At 41.9% G+C, this 15,407-nt stretch overlaps 1 protein-coding gene across 15 annotated transcripts in view; it reads right to left on the minus strand.

The window, feature by feature from the left end:
• The window catches only part of RBM47 (RNA binding motif protein 47), a 276,361-nt gene that overhangs the window by 136,757 nt on the left and 124,197 nt on the right, over positions 1–15,407 (minus strand). The window lies entirely within an intron of this gene.

Raw genomic sequence — 15,407 nt, forward strand, 5'->3', positions numbered from 1 at the left:
AAGCAAATGGGAGTTTTCTGACTGTGGCTATAAGTGATACACTAAAACAAGCAACCTGACAACACAAAAATAACCATATATCATCCTTGTGTGTCAAGCACTGGGGTACTGCTGAAATGCTGTTATGGAGGGTTACACTGAGAGGCTGGCAGTAGAGAAAGGTCAGGGCATGTATTCTCGAGGTTACCTCCCTTCTGGGTGACAGAAGGGTGGCTGCGGCCCTTTACCAAAGGCTCCTGGCAGGGTCTCTGTTTTCTTGGCAGTACTTCACAATCCTTGCTGGCTTCCCTAAACCCTGATAATCCCTTTATGAATCTCTCCTCAATTACCCTGGTGAGTGTATATCTGTCTCCTATGGGGGCGAATATGACTGATGTAGCTGCTCCCAACTCCCTCCAAAAGATAGAGTCAAAGGAGCTAGTTTGTTTCAAAACAACTTAGCAGAAGCGGCTGGGGGAGGGCGGGGAAACACCTTAATTTGAGGATGTTTCACCAAGATTTCAAGCTCCTAGAACCAAAGTCTAATGACTGCTTGCTATGATGTCAGCACTGTGCTAGGTGCCAGAAACGGGGGGAACTTTGAGCTTACCCACTAGCAGGGAGGACCAGGTACACAAATTGAAAAAATTCAGGCAACAGTAAGCTCTGCCTAGCAGTAAAAACTGGGAAATAGGATGGAGACTCACGGCGATCGGAGAAGGCTCTGAGACACTCATGCTGAGAACTGGAAGAAGCGGAGGGCCACGAGTGGAGATCTGAGGAAAGGACAATCTAGGCACAGACAAGTACAAATGTCCTGTGCAAATATCTGCCAGGAAGTGTGTTTGTTTGCTCGTGTTGCTTTTAATTCAGGAACAGAAATCTGATGATGGAGGCAGAGGTGAAAGAGCCGAGGTTGGGGAAGTGGCCAGAGGTCCTGTGATGAAGAAGCCCCGGTGAGGAGTTTGAGTTTTATTCTAAATACAAGGAGATGTCACTGAAGAATGCTGAGCTTTGCAGGGCACCATTTGGGAAGACAGAGAACTGGAAAGCATCCCACAGAGATGGTTTGTTTGCTTTCCTATCAGAAAGACTTCTTCCTGGTACAATCTGTTTCTGAAAGGATGCGAAGGGGTGGGGTGGGGAGTGGGGTTGAATTAGCACTTCAGAAGAAGAAAGCACATAACCCACTAACCGAAAACGCTTTGAAAGATAACCTAGAGAGCATTCAACGTATGTGATTGGTTGAAGAGGGTTGGTGGTCGTGGTGATGGTTGTGATGGTGGAGGTCGTGGTGATGGTGATGGTGATGGTGGTGGACGTGGATGGAGGTGGTGGTGGTGGTGATGGTGATGGTGGGAGAGCTTTAAAAAGACAATTAAATGTCCTTAAGCTGGAGGAGAGTTCAGTGTGGGCAGGGGCAGTAATGAGAAAATGGATTCTACTAGGGTGGTGATTAGACCAACTTCTCAGAGGAAGTGACAGTTGAATTGTTTTGATAAACGAATAGGTATTGAGAGTAGGACTTAAAATTGGAGAAGAAACACTTAGGGGGTCTGGTGTAGACACATGACACAGCCTGGAGCCAGAACAATGTGTTCAGGAAATGTCAATAGTTTGTAAGGAATAATTGGGTCATAGTTCAGCAAGGTGGCGTTGGGAGGAGACATCAGACAGAGAGGGGACCGGGAACCCATCCCAGAGGACTTGGTATGCTTTGCTAACTAATTGGTATTGAGGGACGTAATCAGACATAACTCTCCCCCTGGACTAACTGGTTAGTGAGCACCTCGAAGGCAGGAGCCTTGTTATAATATTCACCTTTGTATTCCGAGCACCTATCCAAGAGCCTGGCACATAGGAAGTGCTCAATACACACTCCTAAATGAAACATTAGGAGAGTTATGGAGTGTGCCAAGTAAGAGAAGAGAAGAGAAACTTCAGGATCAAAGGCTAATTGCAGACTGGGGCAAAGAACAAGGAGGGAGAAAAGGAGAAGAAAGAAAAGTCAAGAATAAGACACAAAGAGAACAAGTAATTTTAACATTAAACACAACTTGCAAATTAATGAAGCTCTGACCAAGCCTTGCAGATAACTACAGCAACCTGGCAGACTGGGTCCCCAAAGACAATGTTGGATACTTTATAAAGCCCTTAATAATAACAACAACAATAATAACCCCATAATCAATAATTATGAACAAACTGAGTGCTTCTCATATGGGTTTATATGTTTTATAAACATACATATAAAGTGTTATATGTAACCCATATAACACTTTATATGGGTTACATGTTTTAATCTTTATAAGAATGCCATCAGATAGGGTCTATTATTGTCCCATTTTATGGATGAGGAAATCAAGGCTTAACAAGTTTAAAATACTAGTCTGAGGTCACACAACTATAAAATGGCAGATCAGTAATTCAAGCCCAGGTCTGCCTGACTCCAAAATTTGAGTTTTTAACCACAATTTCATTTTTTGTGTGTGTGGTATTTTTTTCTTTTCTTTCTGGCCACACTGCAAGGCCTGTGAAACTTTCCCGACCAGGGATGACACCTGTGCGCCCTGCAGTGGAAATGCAGAGTCCTAACCACTGGACCACCATGGAAGTCCTAATCACAATTTCTATGGTGATTACAGGATAAAATACTATTTAAGTGCTTTATAAAGTTATCTATAATTAGATTCATTAAGCCATACTGTTGATTGGTTCTTTTAATCAATTAAAAGTTATTTAAAGTTCCCAAGTTTAGATTGAGATTCTCCTAAAATAAATGGGATTAAATATGTGATGCAGTTTTGGAATCAAAAATATCCCAAGATCACCTGGGTTTGACAAGCTTAAAAAATAAAAAAACAGAATGATTAAATATATGTTATGATTTGCTATGACACATAATTCCGTGTTCATGTTTAACTGAGCTCATTGTGATATTCTCACAAAGTAAACTAGTGAGAACCCTGTGGACCATGACATGGAACCTTTCGTTCCAATCCAACAGAGGAGTGCTGTTCTATATTAATTCATGCGAGACATTTACGTGATTTTAAGTTTTATGGTGGTCACTTTTTTAAAAGTACAAAACCAGGTGACGTTCATTTTAATATATTTTCTTTAACCCAATATATCCAAAACATAATTTCAACATGTAATCAATATAAAAATTAATAACTACTAAATGAAATATTTTACATTTTTTTAAATGAAATCTTCAAAATCTAGTGTGCATTTTACACTGATAGCACATTGCAATTTGGATGCTACATTCTCACTGGAAATAATCAGTACTGCATAAAATTTACAGTTGAAAAAGTAGACTCACACATCCGGGTTGCTCCAAACATAAGCTTCCCAATAAAGTTGTGTTTAACAAACAAAATACACTGCTTCCATTTTTACATTTAATTAAAATTTTTAAATTCAGCTCAGTCACACTGGCCACACACATTTCAGTGGCCACAAGTAGCTGGTGGCCATTCTCTTGGAAAGCACGGCTGTAGATTATGGCTTTTTTCCCCACATGCTCAGAATGGAAAGGTCAAAAAGCTGAAAGTAATACTGGCTAATAATGTGAAGCAGCTATTCTCAATTTACAGGGTGAATTAACTTTGCGTTCACTACTTCCATTAACGTTGCACATCCTGTGATTGAAAAATAAGGCAGAGAAAATGACTGTGAGAAATATTATTAATTCATTACTTTGCTTTTCCAACAGGTTGTACTTGCGGCCATTAAATGAATACCTAGTTCATGTGACTGGACTGCTTAAAGATTTTATCCCAACAAATCCTTGTTTGCAAAATCAAAAAAACTAAGAGGATTAGATGTTTCCATGTTAGTTAAACTAGGAAAACAGAGTTGCTGCTGTTTATTTTAAAACTTTACTATGCACAGGGGAAAAAATTGGTATGAAATGGTACTCATGTGCCAAATAAAAAATGAAAAGGGGAAAATAAATCAAGCTCCTTTGAGCCTCGTTCTTAGTATCTTTTTCATTTCAGAGCACCAGAACTAGTTTACAGTCATCCAAAACTATGACATTTATTGTAGAAGTAAGGAAGCAACTAAATCACCCCATATATATCCCTGTTTCATTAGGCTCTAATAAACTGACCTTTAAAGGTCTCGTGTAAAGAAAAGCACATCCATTACATAACCACCTATTATTTTCTTGCCTCACGCTGGCCGTGCTGGTTAACCGGAGTAACCACATTGCTGGGGCTTCTCTGGGCAAAACTCATCTTAGCATTCACGCTTCACAACAAATCAAAGTAAACCCAGGCATCTCCAGAAGATGAAGGTGTCTCAGCACATGATGGAGCATGGTTTATTAACCAGGCTCCTTCGGCTACTAATGAGGTCACAACGGGTCATCCATCAAGCACCATACAGAGTACATAGCTCTTTAGGGCAGGCACAGAGGCTATTTTTTATTCATTTTGATGCCCAGCACCACATATAATTCTTGGCAGGTGGCAGGCACTCTAGAAATATTTGTTGAATGAATGAATGAATATATTCAGGAACAAAAGTAGAGTGGGCATTCTTTGGCAGTCTGGAAGGTGGTGAGCAGAGTGGTATTCTTCTCTTCCCACACCACCCTCCCTCTTTCCCCTACCCTAAGCTTCCTCCCTAAAGTACACTCGATGGGTCAGATCCACTCAGTTCAACCAAGATTCACTAAATGCTCAGCACCCACAGCTAAAAGACATAGGACAGGAATCCATAAGAGAACAGAGGGTACTCATCAGAGAATTAATGTGTTAGGGAGATGCCATAAAGGCCAGCTCCCTGCCTCCCACTTCTCTGAAGAATATGCTGAATGTGAAGATAACTGTGTTGTGATCTGATTGGTTCACCCTGTTGAAGTTTGCAGTTAAAAAAAAAAAAAAACTCTCGTTGAGCAGTGGTGGGTTCCTTTTTAAGGGTGTTTTCTGGGTTTTCCTTGTCGTAGACAGTGCATATATACACACAGCAGGTAAATGCAAGATGGTACCACGATGGGGTGAATGGGGGTTGGGGAGAAATTCAGAACAGCTGTGCACAAGCAATGAAACAAATTCTAGATACCCAGTGTGGCCTTGGGCATATCACATGACTTCCTAGGTCTTCGGTGTCCTCATCCATAAAATGAGGGGTTTGGACCAAATATTACCAAAGGGAACTTCCTGCTCTGCTGTGAGCTAAAATGCGTGATACACACTAACTGCTCGATGAGTCAAGAATGGAGAATTCTGTGCTGGGATAGTTGGAAAGGTCCTGGTGGAGGAGCCAGGACTTGCAATGGGATGGAGGATAAAGAGGATTTAGCTATCCAGGGAGACAAGCAGAGGGAAAGGGACAAATGGAAGAACAGTTCAAATAGACTCAGAGCCTTAGACTGGGGAATCCTTGAGGATTGGAAGTACTAATGGGTTGGGACCAGATGCAGGGACCTTAAGCAGGGCTGAATGAGGAGCTGGCGGGCGAAGTAGGGAGTCACGCTAAGGAAGAGACCAGAGGCCCCGACTGCTCAAACTTCCCTGTGGTTCCAAACATTTGAGTGAGTTTAGTCACTAAATCGTGTCTGACTCTTTTGGAACCCCATCGACTGTAGCCCGCCAGGCTCCTCTGTCCATGGGATTTCCCAGGCAAGAATATTGGTGTGGGTTGCCATTTCCTTCTGCAGAGAATCTTCCTGACCCAGGGATCCAACCTGTGCCTCCTGCATCACATAAGGATTCTTTACCACTGAGCTACCTGAGAGGCCCTCCAAACATTTACCCATTCAGTAAACTTATATTAAAACTGTGTGCCAGGCACCAGATGCTGGGGGCAGGCAGAACACGGACACTAAGAATGAAAACAATAAGTGGGCTGCTTTTTCCTTCCTTTTATGAATTCTTTCCCCTTTCGGGCATGTTTTGGGGTTTAATTTCATTTGATTTCACTAAATAAAATCTTGGAGAGAGTTGAGCGGCTTTCTTTCCTTAACCCTTCAGAGGTTTGTCTACTTAAGGGTATAATGACACTCTTCAAAGATAACTAATTGTAAGAATTAAATGAGCTGCCCAGGGCGGGGAGGGGAATGAGTGCCACACTAATTAGGGTTGCTAATTACACTAGACAAGTAAATGGTAGTGCCCTAAACAAATGCTGGTTACTGGCATTTCTACTGTTTTCATTTCAAGGAAGTAAAAAGATGAAAATCCTGTTCCAAGGAATTATAGTGACTTGCCTCTGGTCAAAGTGATGAAGCCAGGCCCAAAATTTGGGCTGCTGCCAGACAGCACCTTGACTGGCATTTATTTTTTTTAAATCACTCTTTTGCCTGGCCAGTTCAAGGGGTCTGGCCGTGTCAACTGGATAAGGGGAACCCAGCCTAGTGCCTGCCCCACTGAATTTGCACTTCTTTGAGAAGTATGCAGAGACCTCCCAGACCCTGCAACTCAAAGGACCAGTGATACAGAGCAGACATGGAGCCATGAGACATATCGGGCTGTGGACAAAGAAGGCTGCCAGATAAAACGGAACATCCAGTGACATTTGAATTTCAGATAAACAATCAATAATCTTTACTTGCTAAACAAGGCAACCTGAAGCCAACAGGAACATAAGACAGCCTGCAAGGTGAGTCTGGCAGGTTTTGAGGGGGAACATTTCAGGATCCCTGAGGCTTCCTCATTTAAAATTCAATGGTTCTCCCATAAGGTAATTATTTCCGGGGTGGTTTCTCTTTCGGGATTCAAAATGTCACAACTGAACCCTGAGCGAGAGTAATGACAACACATGGAAGGTCTTTACATATGTCTACTTTCAACTGAACTTTCCCTCCCCAGACGACCAACCATGTCTTTTTGTTTTCTAAATTGAAGTATAGTTAATGTACAATATTATCAGTTACGGGTGTTCAATATAGTGATTCACAATTTTGAAAGGTTATACTCCACTCATAGTTATTATAAAACAATTGGCTATATTCCCCATATTGTACAATATTCCAATATATCCTGGTAGCTTATTTTATACCTCAGTTTGTACCTCTTAATCCCTATCCCTGTATTTCCCCTACCCTTTTCTCTCTCCCCTCTGATAACCTTTAGTTTGTTCTCTACATCAACAAGTCTTTTTTTGTTATATTCACTAGCTGTTGTATTTTTTAGATTCCACATATAAGTAATAACGTTATAAGTATTTGTCTTTCTCTGTCTGACTTATGTCATTTATCATAAGACCATTCATGTCCATCCCTGCTACTGTAAATGGCAAAATTTCATTCTTTTTTATGGCTAAGTAGTGTTACACTGGGGCTTCCCTGGTGGCTCAGATGGTAAAGAATCTGCCTGCAATAGGGGAGATCTGGGTTCAATCCCTGGGTCAAGAAGATCCACTGGAGAAGAGAATGGCAACCCACTCCAGGAGTCTTGCCTGGAGAATTCCATGGACAGAGGAGCCTAGGGGGTTACCATCTGTGGGGTCACAGAAGTTGGACAGGACAAAGCATACAAAGAAAGCACCCCACAGCGCACAAAGGAAGGAACAAATCTATAACTCTTCCTGAAACAAATGGTTTTGTTTCTGAAATTCACATAGAAATCCACTGGCTGGGATGAGAACCTACAAGTTTCCCAGGTGTGGTGGTAGCTACACTTTGATCAAGGAGATTTATTTTAGCTTCCATCATCTCCTTCCTCACTCCTTCTGAGTGAGGCCAGAGTACTATAGTGATGGACTCTTGAAAGTGAAAGTGTTAGTCGCTCAGCAGTGACCGACTCTTTGCAACCCCATGGACCACAGGAAAAGCCCCTAGCGTTGCTTCCCTTTCAACCCCTTCTGCAGTGCCATTAAAAATTCTGATATTTACGAATTCCCTGCTGCTGCTGCTGCTAAGTCGCTTCAGTCGTGTCCGACTCTGTGTGACCCCATAGACGGCAGCCCACCAGGCTCCCCTGTCCCTGGGATTCTCCAGGCAAGAACACTGGAGTGGGTTGCCATTTCCTTCTCCAATGCATGAAAGTGAAAAGTGAAAGTGAAGTCGCTCAGTCGTGTCCGACTCTTAGCGACCCCATGGACTGCAGCCTACCAGGCTCTTCCATCCGTGGGATTTTCCAGGCAAGAGTACTGGAGTGGGGTGCCATTGCCTTCTCTGACGAATTCCCTAGCGGTCCAGTAGTTAGGACTTCACACTGTCATTGTTGAGGGCATGGGTTTGTGATCCCATAAGCCTCGAGGTGCAGCCCCGCCCCCACCTCACACCAAAAAAAAATTCTGATATTTGATGGGAGATTGCTTAGGTCTGAGAGAGAGTAAGGGGGATAGAGGTGATAACTAAAGGTTTCTCTTCAAGGTGATGTAAACGTTCTAAACTGACTGTGGTGATGGCTACAATCAGTGAGTATATTAATATCCACTGAATTGTACACTAAATGGCTGAACTGTACAAAGTATGAATCATATCTCAATAAAACTTTTTTTTCCCCTTATTTCTAGTATTTAGGAAAGCGATGAACACTGAAACAGAGGACAGAATCCTCAGTGCCTGTGGGGGCATGCAAGGCCTCGAAAGAAGCAGCTAGTTTCATTTCTTTTTTCTACTTTTGATAGAGACATGAGCCCATCTTTCACTTTCCTCTAATTCCATTAATTAGAAAACACAGCAACTCAAATGGTCTAATCTTTGGCCTTACTAAGGAGGGGTGAGGGCTGTGACTACCTGGAGAGGGTAGTGGGCAGAAGGTGGAAGCCCACGCCCAACTCCAGCTGGTAGTTGCTAGGTGGTACTAGGTGGTAGTTGCTAGGCCAGGTACTGATGAAGCTTTGTTTTGTATCGTTTTTGTAACAAGACAGAAACCCAGGTGCACTGAGTGGGGAGGAAGGGACAGAGAAAAAATTCTCTCCAAGTTTAAATGTGTGCAACTGATTCAACGTTTAAAGATTGGGCAGGACAACAGTGCATGGAAGAACAAACACAAACAATACACCGTGGGAGCTTCATTTTCCTGTGAAGCGCCCATCTGCCACCTCTTATGTAGGGTGACTGTTTTGTCCTGGTAGAGGTCCCTCCTCCTGGAGCAAGGGCCCCTGTGTCCAAGCTGAGGACACACTGCCTCTCACTTGATGCATACCACCTGGCTGCGCTATCTTAAAAAGCGACACCCAAGGGTGGAAACGACTCAGATGGCCATCGACAGATGAGCAAACAAACTGTGGTCTAGCCATGCAATAAAATACTATCCAAACCTGAAAAGGAAGGAAGTCTTAATGTGTTAGAACATAGATGGACCTCAAATACATGATGTTAAGTGAAAAAAGCCAGACACGAAAGGCCACATATTGTATGATTCCATTAATATGAAATATCCAGAATAAATAAATCCATAGAGACAGAAAGCAGATAAGTGGTCACTCAGGGGTAGGAGATCAATCCTCGGTGTTCACTGGAAGGACTGGTGCTGAAGCTGAAACTCCAGTACTTGGGCCACCTCATGCGAAGAGTTGACTCATTGGAAAAGACTGATGCTGGGAGGGATTGGGGACAGGAGGAGAAAGGGACGACAGAGGATGAGATGGCTGGATGGCATCACTGACTCAATGCACATGAGTTTGAGTGAACTCCGGGAGTTGGTGATGGATAGGGAGGGCTGGTGTGCTGTGATTCATGGGGTCGAAAAGAGTCGGACACGACTGTGCAACTGAACTGAACTGAACTGAAGGAGTAGGGACTTCCCTAGTAGCTCAGATGGTAAAGCATCTGCCTGCAGTGCACGAGGCCCAGGTTCAGTCCCTTGTTAGGGAAGACCCCCTGACTGAGCGACCAACACACACACAGTGGGTAGGGGAAAGTGAGGTGAACAGTGATTTCTTAAATGGTTATAGTGTCTCCTTTGGAGGTGATGAAAATGTGTTTTGGAAGTAGATAGAAATGATGGTTACATTACACTGTCACTGTTAAAAATAGCATGGTGATTCCTCAGAAAATCAAACAGAATTATTACATGAGCCAGCAATTCTACTCCCAGGTATAGTCTCAAAGGAATTAAAAGCAGGGACTCAGAGAGGTACTTGCACATCAGTATTCATAGCAGCATTATTCACAACAGCCAAAAGAATGATAAAAAGATTCATCAAGATGAGTGGATAAACAAAATGTGGGACTACACATAGATTAAATATTATTCAGTCTTAAAAAGGAATGAAATTCTGACACATTACAAATGAACCTTGAGGACACTACACTAGGTGAAATACACCAGTCACAAAAAGACAAATACCATGTGATTCTACTTTTGAGTTATCTGACTAGTCAAATTCATAGTAAAGTGAAACTGTGGTTGCTAGGGGTTGGGGAAGGGAAAAATGGGAAATTATTGTTTAATAAGTTTCAGTTTGGGGAGATGAAAAATTTCCAGAGTAGATGGATAAAATAATAAATTTTATATTATTATATTTTACCATAATAAAAACATTTAAAAAACTCTTTCATTTCAGGTAGATATCAAAATGCAGATTCCCAGGCTTTGGACCCAGAGTGAGTCTGACCCAGGACTCAAGCTGTACACACCTGAGAATCGTTGCCCCTTCCTCTCCTCACTGAAATGACATTTTGAACGTTAATTCAGTTTTACTAACCTCCCCATCCCATTTAGTATCAATGGAAACTATTTAGGATACACATTATTATAAAAACACTTTAATTTTTGTATTCAATAAATCACCTTCATAGATGGAAACCTTGACTTATACCCGACTACTATACTAAAAGAAACCCCTGGAAGACCACTTCACAGGTTCTGAAACCCTCATAAATGTATGTCCCTAACAATCCAAGGAAATAGTTCAGAAAAATCTCTTATTTTTCTCTCCTCCCCTCTTCCACCCACTTTAAACATGAAAATTTCCACTCTGGCCTCTTTTCTGACCAGAACTGTGGAAAAGTGAGGAACACAAAGGACAGCAAATTCCGCTATAGTCAGGGATATTTCTCCTGATTTGAAATGATAATGGAGCGATGGGGGCCCTTACGCAATCTGCTCAGATTGGCTCTTTTGGAGGCATTCTGTGAAACAGCGCATTCCAGCGTCTTTAACATCTTCCGTACTGAGACAGCAAATCTGCCTGGAGTGACAATGGACCCAGACAGGAAAAGTCAAGGTCTTGTGGTACAGCAGTCTTCTAGAACAGAAGCCAGAGCTCAGACTCTAATCATTCTGCAGGCACTCCTATTTCAAGCAGGAGTAGATACACGGTCATGGCTACCAAACTCCTCTGCCGGGCATTCAAGGCCTTGCCTCACCAGATAGTCTCCTTCATTCCCCTGCTCATCTATTTCCCTTCACAGAAGGTCAGACTGATCTGTTATCTATTTGCCACCTAATATCTTTGCGACCCCATGCTGCGATTCATGGGGTCGCAAAGAGTCGGACACGACTGAGCGACTGATCTGATCTGAATAACTCTGCCTCAGTGCCTTTCTTCATGCTGTCCCCATGGCCGAGAAAATTCTTGCTCTAGATTCCATTGATCCAAACCCTTGTTGTTTTCCCCTGCCACCTCCTTCAGGAAGTCCTTCCAATTGTCCCCAGAAGGAAATCATCTCTCCATCCCTTCCAATCCAGTAACTTTTCTGTACCTCTCTTACAGTCTTTATCACATTTTACTTTGTATTTACCCTGCAGTATTTATCATTTTCTATTGTTCAGTTTTTATTTCACTTACTTAAAAGCTCCTTCAGACTGAAGACTGTAGCATTGCTCTCTGTATTCTAACTTTTGTGGCAGACACCCCAGATTGCTATTCCCCTCTTCTATCCTAAGGGATCTCCAGAGTCTCCCCAATAACAGACAGGCTACCTGGCTTCAAAGTCCATGAAGCTTGCCATGGGACACCCCTAAAGTGCACAGCACCATCCATTATTCTTCTATTATTAGAAGAGGAAATCATCAAGTTGGAACAAATATCTGTTTAATTCTGGCTTAGGAAAGGAAAAGATCCATTGTTAAAAAACAAGGAAGAGGTATCATTATTTTTGCAAAAGGCTGAAATTCCTCATCAACTTTTTATAAATATATGTTTAAAGGGGCATTTGTTCAATTACTCTTTGCTGACCTCCACCTATGTCTGCAGCTGGTGTGGACATAATCTCTTAGGGTACAATAAGCCAGAACTCTAGGAGAAAGAAGACAAGGCAAGTCCAAGGGAACTCAATGTGCCAAATGAAGAGACAGTTAGCACACTGCTAAGCCGAGAACTTTCTGGAGGGAGGAGGTGATCCTTGGAGCTGTTCTTTCTGTCACAGGACAAACAGAATTTGTTGGTTTTGTAGGCATGGGGGTGGGGAAAGCAAGAGTAAGAGGAAAAGCAGCTTAGAGCAGAGGAACAAAATGTAATCATCCAGGGGAGGGGGGATGGGAGGGGAATGGTCAATCACTGCCGTTGTCAAGAAACCAGAGAGGGAATTCCCTGGTGATCCAGGGGCTAAGAGGGTGCCCTAGTCAGGGACCTGGATTCCACAAGCTGCAACTAAAGCCCGGTGCAGTCAAATAAATTTTTTTTTTTTTTTAAAAAAAAGCTTTTTGTCCACTTCAGCCTGCTCCCAGCCAAGGCACACAGACCTCCACATCAATCTTTCTCTAGCCAAATTAGGTACTCTGTGTTTATGTGTGTGTGTGTGCACTGGACAAGGGGTCGGCAAATATTTTTTTGCAAGGATCAAATAGTAAATATTTTAGGCATTGTGGGCCATACAGTTTCCATTCCAGCCACTCAGAGCTGCCAAGCCACATAAAAGCAACCAGGGACAGTATGTTTTTACACTGTATGCCAATAAAACTTTATTTATGGAACCGAAATTTGAACTTCATATGATTTTCAGGTGTCACAAAAGATTATTCTTTTGATTTTTTTCCCTAACCGTTAAGTAAGCCAACAGGTTATATATGGGTTTATACCATATGTACTATAGTAAAGGCAAGAAGCCATGCCAGGGAGTGATAATCCCTACATTTTGGGTGAGACCCCTCCTGTGAAGGGAGGAAGGGGATTGGGATTGGGTGCAGTTTGCAAGGGGCTTCAGTTCTCTCATGTTTTATTCCTTATGTTGGCCCATGGACACAGGGGTATTTGGAAAAGTACCATTTCTTGTACTTTTCAGTAGGTCTGAAATATTTCAATAGAAGTAAAAGAGAAGGCACATAAAATGAGTGTGCTCCAGTTCATTTCTGTTTGCACTAATGACTATATCAGTAACAAATAAACAAACAACATTTACCCATGAAAAGCTTTTCTCAATTTTTGAACTGCTACATGAGTTTCCCTCAGGATCTCAAGCACAAAGAACTAGGTACCTGGCAACAATGTATTCACATCTCTTATCCAAAACATCTTGATTTTATTTCTGCCTAAAGCACTTTCTGTTTTCTAAAACAGCACCTTGTGGTCAATTTAGTATACAAATTGCTAATACAACTTCACAAAATGGCACATTTTTAAGGCAGGGAGCTATGCTAGGTCCCCAACAGTTGCTTTCTGAAAATTCTTTTGTGTATTATTGCATAGCAGAGTAGTGTGACAGGGATCAAAAGATTAGAAATAATTTCAATTAACTCCTTCTACTAATATAAGTAGCAGAATAACCATTGAATTTTGCCTCAATTTATACTGGAAAACAAGCATCATTGACCAAAATTACAGAACTTTTAAAATGCTGTTTTAAAGAATCAAAACATCACAAATGCTCTGCAGGAATGAAAAGCTGAAAATGATGTAATAGGATAAGGCAATAAATTAAACTATTTCTAAAAACCTTTTGACTTAGGGTTTCTATATTCTTTTTCTACCCACTCTCCAGCATACTTCTGTTCTGTGCTTTACCTGCAAATGTATTATATCAGCATGTCTTCTGTCTGTCAGTCAGAAGGAGAATCTATCTTTATAGGGCTCTGATACCAATAAGTTCATCATCTTTAACTTCAGCAAATAGTTAGAACTGACAAAGATTGTGCTCTATAACTAAAATAATTATTAGAAAAAGATATTCCTAAAGTTCTGATACCCGCCAAAAGAGAAAGCAATAAATTCAGCAGGAGAACTTCAGAACCCAAACAGGAAGTACCACCTCCAACCCAGGAAAATGGGGATTAAGTTAGGCTGATCCTTAGTACAGAAGATTAAAAATTGCCACAGAGCCTTTGTTACACTCCTCCCACTGAATGGTGGAGTGTGTTTTCCTCCATTTGAATTTGGGTAGGCTCTGTGCCTGCTCTGACCTGAAAGTGACCCTATGCGAGGTTCCAGGCCCAGGTCTGCAGAGACTGGCAGCTCTAATGTCCTCTCTGGGCACACTCACCCTTGGAGTGCCTGGCTGACATGAAGAAGTTCAACTACCCTGTAGGAGAGACCTTATGAAGAGGTTTGAGATTATCCCTGCCAAGGTGCCAGACATGTGAGAGAAGCCGTCTTGGATTCTTGAACCAGACAAGCCACAAATTGATCAACACCAACAAGTTCTTTTTGATGTATATATCCACATGAAGAATGTCCCTGCTGAGCAATGCCCGAATCACGAGAGATGACAGGTATTCATTGGTGGTTGCTTGATCTACTAGGAAATCAGAATAGTTTAATGTACACCAAGAGACAATTGAACCTACGGCTGATCCATGTTGATGTATGGCAGAAATCAACACGATATTATAATTATCCTTCAATAAATTTTTTTAATTAAAAAAAAAGAGATAATTGAAGCCCTTGCATCATTCTGAAAATTACAGACTAATGTAACCCCTCACTTAAAATTTCTGGAGACCAAATTCTCTGGTGGTCCAGTGGTTAGGACTCTGCACTTTCACTGCCTAGGGCTCAGGTTTGATCACTGGTCAGGGAACTAAGATTCCACAAGCTGCACAGTGTGGTAAAAATTACTTAATTGATTAACTTAAAAAAAAAATTCTGGAGAGGTGACTTTCACCCAAAACAAGGAATCTTAAGCAGTATTACTCTTGAGAGCAAAACTAGGCCCTATATAGATGAAAGTTTTTATGAATAGGCTAATTTATTCTCTTATCCTATTATATCATTTTCAGTTTTCCATTCCTGCATAGAGAAGAAAGATTCTAGCTAGATATAAGGGCTTCCTAGTAGGGCTCTCCATTCTTAGCCTGAAGTGTCTCATGGATGAGGTATCATGACGATGCACCCACCACTGTAAGAATTCAAGGCCAAGATGGAAACAGGAAGCACAGCAACAAAACCCTGCAAGTTTGGAGTCAGAAAGACCTGTGTCTAGATCTGTTTGGCTATAATTACCTCTGTGTTCTAGAGAAAGCTGCTTAACCTCTCGAAGTCTACTTGCTCATCGGTAAAATAGGAATATTAACAATAGCAACTCTGGCAGCTGTAATGAGCACCTGGTCCCTTGCGTGCTCTCAGTGCACATGTTATCAGAG

This window comes from Bos taurus, chromosome 6, assembly GCF_002263795.3.
Source record: "Bos taurus isolate L1 Dominette 01449 registration number 42190680 breed Hereford chromosome 6, ARS-UCD2.0, whole genome shotgun sequence".
Classification (NCBI taxonomy): domain Eukaryota; kingdom Metazoa; phylum Chordata; class Mammalia; order Artiodactyla; family Bovidae; genus Bos; species Bos taurus.